At 44.8% G+C, this 9,294-nt stretch overlaps 1 non-coding gene across 1 annotated transcript; it reads right to left on the reverse strand.

Moving 5' to 3' along the window:
- Positions 1–8,982: 8,982 nt before the first annotated feature.
- Trnaa-cgc (transfer RNA alanine (anticodon CGC)) lies at positions 8,983–9,055 on the reverse strand. Its single transcript has one exon. It is a non-coding gene; the product is annotated as a tRNA-Ala (tRNA).
- Positions 9,056–9,294: the final 239 nt, after the last annotated feature.

The following is a 9,294-nucleotide window of genomic DNA, read 5'->3' on the forward strand; positions in this document are numbered from 1 at the left end:
AAACGCCAATCGATGCATTGGAAAACTCCTGGTTCTCCACGACAAAAAAAAAGCACGAATGTCAAAATCGAAATTCAAGGCAGTGATGATTGTTTTTTTTTGACATCAAAGGGGTTGTGCACATTGATTGGGTACCAGAGGGACAAACAGTGAATCAGCATTACTACATTAGCGTCCTGGCTACCCTACGTGAGCGAGTACGGAGAAAACGGAACGATTTGTGGAGAAAAAGTCATGGATCCTTCACCAAGACAATGCCCCAGCTCACAGTGCGTTGTCAGTGAAGACGTTTTTGGCAAAACACAACATTCCCATCTTAGATCATCCACCCTACTCACCTGATTTGGCCCCCTGTGACTTTTTTCTTTTCCCTAAAGTCAAGTCAGCTTTGAAAGGAACTAGATTTGAGACTGTTGAAGCAGTAAAAGAAAAAGCGACGGAAGTAATGTATGGACTTACCGAAAATGATCTGCAGCATTGCTATGAACAGTGGAAAATTCGTATGGAGCGGTGTAGAGACCGAGGAGGAGAGTACATTGAAGGAGATAACATGAAATTGTAAATAATCGTAAATAAATGTTTTTTTCCAGCATCAGTTCGGTTTTTTTCTAGCCGCACCTCGTATGCCTGGACAACCAACATTCAATACTGAAGTAAACTCCAGCCTACCACAAAATTTATGCTGATTTTCTTCTGACAGTGTTTGAAGACTTTCTGGTGATCTGCTGGCGATGGGCATCAGCAGTAATTTCAACACACTATCCGATATCCGATTTCACCGGTCCCAAATAAGCATCAAGAAGGTGGCCATGAGCTCAGAAGGTCTGGAAGTCTCCATACCTTCTGTCTCCATGTTCAGTAATGTGTTCCAGAAGGATATCATATGTCTTATAGCCTGGGAGGTTCCATTTTTGTGAAGACTCTTTTACGTGAAGTGAAAGAATATTAATATTGTGTAAATGGAATTAAAAAACATGTAGTTGTAGAACAAAAAAGCAGTGGTTAACAGTAATAATAAAGAAGTCTGTAGAGCTTTTGTTTTCATCATTCCCACAGGAGTGATCGCATACGAACACCTATATCAGGCAATGAGGTCTATCTCACTCACTTAGCAGTCATACTAATTAAGTGCATTGATGTGAGATTCATATCATATAACACACATACCGACACATGCCATGAATGATACTCCAGACATGTTTTCCAGTGGAGGACTCAGTTGACTTGTATTCTTGTCATTAAACGTTTTGGCCGTGCGGTTAAAGACGCTGCAGTCTGGAACCGCAAGACCGCTACGGTCGCAGGTTCGAATCCTGCCTCGGGCATGGATGTTTGTGATGTCCTTAGGTTAGTTAGGTTTAACTAGTTCTAAGTTCTAGGGGACTAATGACCTCAGCAGTTGAGTCCCATAGTGCTCAGAGCCATTTGAACCATTAAACGTTTGTGGTTCCCATTCGAAAGTCACTTCCTTTTGGCTGCTAATAGAGTAGTTGCACAGAATCAGCAATCAAATGGTTCAAATGGCTCTGAGCACTATGGGACTCAACTGCTGAGGTCATTAGTCCCCTAGAACTTAGAACTAGTTAAACCGAACTAACCTAAGGACATCACAAACATCCATGCCCGAGGCAGGATTCGAACCTGCGACCGTAGCGGTCTCGCGGTTCCCGACTGCAGCGCCTTTAACCGCACGGCCACTTCGGCCGGCAGCAATCATTGTAGGTCCATATCTTACATCTCCTTGTTGGAAAATGATGTACACCATGACACAGACACAAATTTGAATAAAGGGAATAGTGAAAAAAAATTCACTTAAAGGAGGTTTAAACACAACTCCCCTGCTCGACAGGCCAACACTGTAACAACTTCACCATGATGCCATTTCCCTTTCTACATGTTCTATATTGAAATTCTTGGTCTTGGACAGTTCAGTGTTTCGTTTTTGCTGTTGTTTACAGTCCACTACACCTTCTTCCTGTTTTCATGCTTCACCTGTGTTCAGTTTCTGATGGGTTGTCCACTGGGCCCTCTTACCACTAAATCTGAGAGAGGTGTGATGGGGAATTTCCATTATCAGAAGGACACAATATCCTCAGGGGTCGTAAATCAATCTGTAGGGGGTTATAAATTAACTAACGGAATAGTAGTTTTGCCCTTGAAATTATGTTTGTCCTTGAATGCACAAAATGCTCCAGAAATCTCTTTGCCCTACTATGCCCCTGCCGTATGGTATCAGCATTGGCTTGGTCAACGCTAGTGTGATTTAGTTTTGACCTAGTGCATTTTCAGAAACTTATTTTTTTCCATTTGAATTCCGTCTTTGTGAGCTACAACTTGGGTTTTTAGCATTAAAAACTCCAGTACTAACGAGATCACGGCACTGTGTTGAGTATTGTGCTGATAACACATGTTATGATGTTACCAGGTTGGTTGTATATCAATATCAGTGCAGTTTTTGCTCTGTTGAACTCGACTGAGATGTATGCGACGTCTGATCTTTCAAGATCACAGATATTGATGTCTGTATTCTCTATGCTTTAATGTATGATGATTGCTGTTCCACCTGCAGCGGCGCAGATCAGTCAGTCTGTACAATAGGCATAACAGCCTGCGACACATAGATGTTTGGGTGACTGGAGTTTAATTTCATTCGCGAGAGAGACCAGGATTCGCTTCTGCTCCATGAGCCTCTCAATTCAGCCATGTTGTTGGCGATCCCGTCTGTTTTACAGGACAGGATCTGTGTCAGAGCTGTGTCGTTTGCGTGTGAGGGTGGTTGTCGTGTATTATCCATGGAAGAGATTAGGTAGTACGGTGATTGCAGTTTGTACAACAGCCATGAGATTGCCGGGTTCAGCTGCCAAGTGCTGTGTGCCTTGTGTAATGACGAAGTTTAAGATTCTCAAACGGGTCTTAAGTAACGTGTAATTGGGAATAGTGACTCCACTATCCCCTGTCTGTTGTGAGCATGTTGGTTATGTGGGCCAAAGTGCAGGTGGTAGTGTTGTTGCCCTCTGGTTCTGGTGTTGGCCTTCTGGTTGGGCTTGCTTGTGAGTTGGTGGAACACGTTTCCTCTTGCATCACCTGAGTAGTTGCTGTGGTGGGGAGTGGGGAATAGTGTGGTCTAGGTTTCATGGCCTCTTTGACTGTGGGCCTGTGTGTCTCTGATCTGTTGTTGGTGTATTTGTTGTGGTGTGGCAGACAGTTTCTGGAGTTATCTGTTCAGGTTGTGGTTCTGTTGTTGGGGCTTTGCACTGTGTGTTTGTAGAGCTCTGAGTATACTCTGTCCTCCCCCTGCAACTGCAAATGCCAGAAAAGGAGACTCCATTCCTTACCGGGCACTGGGGATTTTGGAGTTGTTCTTGTGACTGCTTGTGTGTCTTTGGTGCTTTCACGCATCAGGGCTTCCTTTTATGCAGGGTAACCCCTGAAGTCTTCCACATGGGGATCACCAGGGTCGTCGCACTTGCGTGTTTCAGGACCGTGTAGACACTGTTGCGCAGATTCGATGGCAGCATATTTGTGGCATTGGAGTGTCAGACGACATCGAGCGGCTTCATGGCCACACTGCTGACAGCGGTGGCATTGTTGGGGGACTCGCGGTGTTGTGTATATTTCGACTAGGGTACGACCATGTGAAGCAGGACCGTTAGCTTCAAAAAGTCGTGGAAATTGACTGAGCAGGCCCGCTCTACAATGTAGGCTGTGGTCTGCATGTTCTGAATCCCAGAACTCGACTCACGGTTTCACAGTCCCAGCCGAGAGCGGAGATCTCAGCTTTTAAGGTGTTCTTTGGGGTTAACGTATTATCTCCTTTCACGACATATATTTGTGTTTCCTCATCACTGGTTTTGTACTTGTGGTACTCGATCTGCTCAGCTCTGAGAAAGCTTTTGTTTGCTACATACAGTTAGATGTTGTCCCCAGAGTTTTCTATTGTGTGTGGTGGGGGATCGATGTACTACAAATTTTTTGTTGAAGTCGCTGAGGCAACTATAGTTTCGTATTATGATCCATGGGAAACCTGTCGGTATTGTGTTCTCGGTAGCTGCTGGTGAGGTTTTGAGTTGTTGGGATGCTGCAGGTCTGTTTGTTTGGTCCCTCATGTTGCTGTAGCTAGGAACCGGTGCTTACAGTGTTGGCAAAAGCGCTCGGTGTTTTTCCTGTGACTTTGTGAGCTCTCTTGTTTGTGTGTGTAGTTACTGTTTGCTTCTTGAACATGCCAGCTGCCAAGGTCCGTTTTCCTCGTTTGGAGTTCTTCTGCAGTCTCCGGAGCCAGCAATCCCGGCTGAGGGGGCCGCAGCGGTGATAAAGATGGCATATCTAGTGTTGTGGCTGGTGATGTGTTTGGTGTTACTGTGGCTGTTTGTGTTGCAGTCCGTCAGCTGGGCAATAAGCACCTCGTCCCTCTGATCCCATGTCTCCAGACTGAAGGCAGTGAGGCCCAGCTGCACCTGGTCTACTACCTCCTGATGGATGGCGAGCAGGACAGAGATGTCAAAGGGCATAGCCGGAATATCGTCTCATGCTCCGCAGGCATCATTCAGCGGGTCATACGATGAGCTTTATGAGGGTTAGGGAACACAATTTTGCTTTTGTGTGAAATAGAGATCAATCACGTGCACGTCTATCTACCTCCTTCCGTCTTCGTACGGTGAGGGAATATTATTTCAGCAAACTTATGGCTTTTATCTAGCTCGCAGAATCGAAGTTCGGTCAGGGGAACAGACTAGTCGTTAAGCTGTTTCCTGCTGAAAATATTGTTCATGTCCATAGAGAACAGATGACGACAGTCTGCCATCTCAGCCCAGTAGGAGTGTAGAGGAGGCTGGGTGGTGTGCCATAATACTAAAATGTGCGAGAAGCACAAGGAGTCCTTTGCAGCGGAGATGAGAGTCTGGAAGGCAGGCGAGCGCTCGAGCCCACAGAACATGAGAGCAGTCATTAAGACCAGATGTAGCCTGATCAATGCTTGTTAAAATTTTAGTAAGGGATTCTCTGGTTGGCTCATAGTAGTTATTTCCTTAGCTGGGGCAATCCCGTTTGTGTGTAAATGCACGTCTTTTGGTTGGTCAGGACTGCAAATCTGTCTTGTAGTGGGAGCTGTTTTCTGCTTTCTTTACCGTGGCATGAGAGAAATGAATCTTGCTGAGTAACCACGACAATATCCGGTGGAGTAGGAAATTATTAACCGCGCTTATTAAATTATCATTGCTCGGAACTCGGAAAGTCTCCTGCAACTGGCCGACAAGATTCCGATGCCGGTGGAGCCTGCTAAGTTTCGTAGTGTAAAGCTGGAATACAATTGCTTCGATGCAGCTGTAGAAAATATTTGTTCCAGTTCGTTGCAGGGCACTCCGGAGAGAGATGGCTGCAGTTAGCATTTTCAGCCGCAACTACAAGTGTTTTGTACCCTTACACATCTTAAGAGTGGTGAGCTTGAGCCATCATTGCACCCACCAACAAGAGGCTAGCATGAAATCAGTTAATCTGCATCAGTTTTTCTTTCCACAGATACAATTTTCATGGCCAGCTACTGGCACCTATCATGCATTTAGGCTAGAGTTTTGATTTTCTTTCATGCTTTTCCTCAGACCTTTCTTTATATCATTATTCTTTTTACGCAGTCATTGGTCATATTTGCAACACTGATTTATAGCGTGCTTTTATGTATCCACCCACCAGTACCCAGTTAATATTTCGTTTTTGCAATCGCTTTTCCACTTATTAAACATTTGTATTCTTCTTCCAGTGGGTAAATCATTTTTATGTCTTTTGGCAATCAACCAGATTGTTACAATGACCATTAGCTTCCTTTCGTATTCTGATGGATCCCTTCATTAATATGTCTGTGCAAGGTATGTAACCCATACTCCCATACTTACATGGACCCCATAGTATATTGCCAGAGCAGAGGATGCCGTTATAAACCAACATGCAGAGTTGGGAAACTTTAGTGCCAATTATGAAGCAAGAACCACAGAACAGTTTACAAAAATCCAAGAAACTTCTCAGGAACATGGGAAGCAAATAGAGGGATGCTTCACTGAATTGGAAAGAGAAAGTATTAAACGATGCCACCAGGTTGTTCAAAATGGTGCAAATGGCTCTGAGCACTATGGGACTCAACTGCTGAGGTCATTAGTCCCCTAGAACTTAGAACTAGTTAAACCTAACTAACCTAAGGACATCACAAACATCCATGCCCGAGGCAGGATTCGAACCTGCGACCGTAGCGGTCTTGCGGTTCCAGACTGCAGCGCCTTTAACCGCACGGCCACTTCGGCCGGCCCCACCAGGTTGAATAGACAGTATTTGCAAGACTAGACAAGTAACTGCAGAAGGTAAAATAGAAATTGGTAGTCGCACAGATGCACCGCAGCGTCATTGCAGACCTGCAAAGCGAAGTGCTCAATGCTAAGAGTGAAATTAAGACATTGACGAAGATGTTGGATGAACTGAAAGAAGAAATGAATCTGATCAAAGAGAGTTGCAACAGTCGGAATCGTGAGATACATATCCTGCATAATATGGAATCAAATCTGGGAAAGAAATGTAATAAGAACTGGGCAGAAGTTCCATGTGAGAGGGATGAGAACAGTAATGGTAGTCGTCGCACTAAAGAGGTGTGTGAGTCAAATGATTACAACAGAGAATGCATTAAAGAGTATGATGTACATAATAAATATATAAGCATCCAGAAGATAAGTTATTTTTCGACCCAGTCCACGACCTCCACCAAAAATTTGTATCTTTCAATGCGACAGCTTACTGCCAGTGTCATTGTCGCATACTCAAATCATTAATTAAATGTGTGCACACCTTCATGTTTCTACTCTTGATCCATCGGGTAAATAATTTTTTGTGTCCCTTGCCAGTAAACCAGTTTGTTAGTTTGTTATAGTGGTCGTTAGGTTCCTTTGGTAGTTTGATGGATCCCTTCATAAATAAGTCCGTGTGTGATTGGGTACCCGTACTTTATGCTTAACTGGGCAACCTACTGTAATTTTGACTTAATAAGACTTTATCCATTGTGCAACACTGTTCTTTTCAATCTTGCATGATCTCATGGGGAGCTTTCCATGTCTGCAGGCCATCAGGGATGGTATCTGAACCATCTGAGAGGTATGCTAAACAGCTGAAGTGCCACCACACAGTACATCATATAATATCATGCTTTCTCGTACCCTTCCTCATAGGAAACAAATTTCTTTCATTATATGAATTGAATGTTGATGATATCATAGGCGTAGTTCATGTGGCTCTGCCTACATAATTGGTAAACCTTTCATCTACACAATGAGGTTACACAAGTCGTGGCATACCTCCTAATAGTGTGTTAGACTTCCTTTTGCCGAGCATAGTGCAGAAGCTCGACTTGACACGGACTCAAAAAGTCGCCGGAAGTCTCCTGCAGAAATATTGGGCCATGCTCCTCTTGTAGCAGCAGCAATTGCCAAAGTATTGCCATTGCAGAAACTTGTGTACAAACTGACCTGTCTACTATGTCCCGTAAATGTTTGATGGGATTCATGCCAAGCGATCTGGGTGGCCAGATCATTTGCTAGAACTGTTCAGAACTCTCTTCAAACCAGTCGCGAACAATTGTGGCCCAGTGATATGGCGCATTGTCATCCATAGAAATTCCATCTTTGTTTGCGAACTAGAAGTCTACGAATGGCTACAAATAGTCTCCAGGTAGCCGAACACAACTATCTTCATTCAGTGATCGGTTCAGTTAGACCAGAGAACTCAGTTCATTCCATGGACACACACTCCATACCATTATGGAGCCACCACAAGCTGGCACAGTGCCTTATTGATAACTTGGGTCCATGGCTTCGTATGACCTGCGCCACATTCCAACCCCATCATCACCTCTTACCAGTCGAAATCGGGGCCCATCTGAGCAGGCCACTATTTTCCAGTCGTCCAGTGTCCGACGGATATGGTCATAGGTCCAGGAGACACGCTGCAGGCGCTGTCGTGCTGTTAGCAAAGGCACTCGCATCGGTCGTCTCCTGGCATAGCCCATTACCGCCAAAGCCCAGTGCCTTTTTGACTACTTGGGCCCATGTCTTAGTGTGGTCTGCGCTACATCCCACCCCTATTGCCAGGTCTTACGAATTGAAATCGTGACCCATTTGACCAGGCTACTGTTTTGCAGTCGTCCAGTGTTTGACCGATATGGGCATAGGTTCAGGAGACACGCTGCACGCCATGTCGTGCTATTGGCAAAGGCACCTGGGTCGGTCGTCTACTGCCGTCACCCATTAACGCCAAATTTCAGAGCGCTGTCCTAACTGATACCTTCATCGTACGTCCCACATTGCTTTTTGCGGGTTTTTCAAGCACTTTTGTTTGTCTGTTAGCACTGACAACTTCAAGCAAACGCCGCTGCATTCGGTCCTTAAGAGAAAGCCGTCGGCCACTGCGTTGTCCGTGGTGAGAGGTAATTCCTGAGATTTGGTATTATCGATGCACTTTTGACACTGTGGTCTCGTAATACTGAATTTCCTAACGATTTCCGAAATGGAATGCCGCATGGGTCTTGCTCCAACTACCACTTTTCGTTCAAATCTTTTAATTCCGACGTGTGGCTATAATCACCTTGAAAAGATGGAGAAGGAAACTAGTGGTGCGCCTTCGAAGGAACCATCCGAACATCTACTTAAGCGACTTAGGGAAATCGCGAAAAACCTAAATTCTAATGGCCGGACGTGTGTTTGAACAGTCGTCCTCACGAAAGCGATGCCTGTGTACTAACCACTGCACTACTCGGTTCGGTCAAAAAAAAAAAAAACTTTTATTCATGGTGGTGGTTAGTGTGTAACGTCCCGTCGACAACGAGGTCATTAGAGACGGAGCGCAAGCTCGGGTTAGGGAAGGATTGGAAAGGAAATCGGCCGTGCCCTTTCAAAGGAACCATCCCGGCATTCGCCTGAAACGATTTAGGGAAATCACGGAAAACCTAAATCAGGATGGCAGGAGACGGGATTGAACCGTCGTCCTCCCGAATGCGAGTCCAGTGTGCTAACCACTGCGCCACCTCGCTCGGTACTTTTATTCATGTTTGGTTATTAGTTTTATTTGTTTTGTTTACTAGTTTTTAGGAGACAGACGAATCAGATGATGAGCTAACAGATTGAAACTGGTAATTCAATAAAGTAAAAATTTGCGATCAAAGACCGTCTTGGATTCCACGTGTGTTAAATCATTCGGTCGCTGTATGCTTCAACGCGATCATGTCACGCTTCCCCTTGTGACTGCAGACTGCTTGTTGTACAAGTTGTA

The sequence above is a fragment of the Schistocerca nitens genome, chromosome 3 (genome assembly GCF_023898315.1).
Source record: "Schistocerca nitens isolate TAMUIC-IGC-003100 chromosome 3, iqSchNite1.1, whole genome shotgun sequence".
In the NCBI taxonomy this organism is placed as follows: Eukaryota; Metazoa; Arthropoda; class Insecta; order Orthoptera; family Acrididae; genus Schistocerca; species Schistocerca nitens.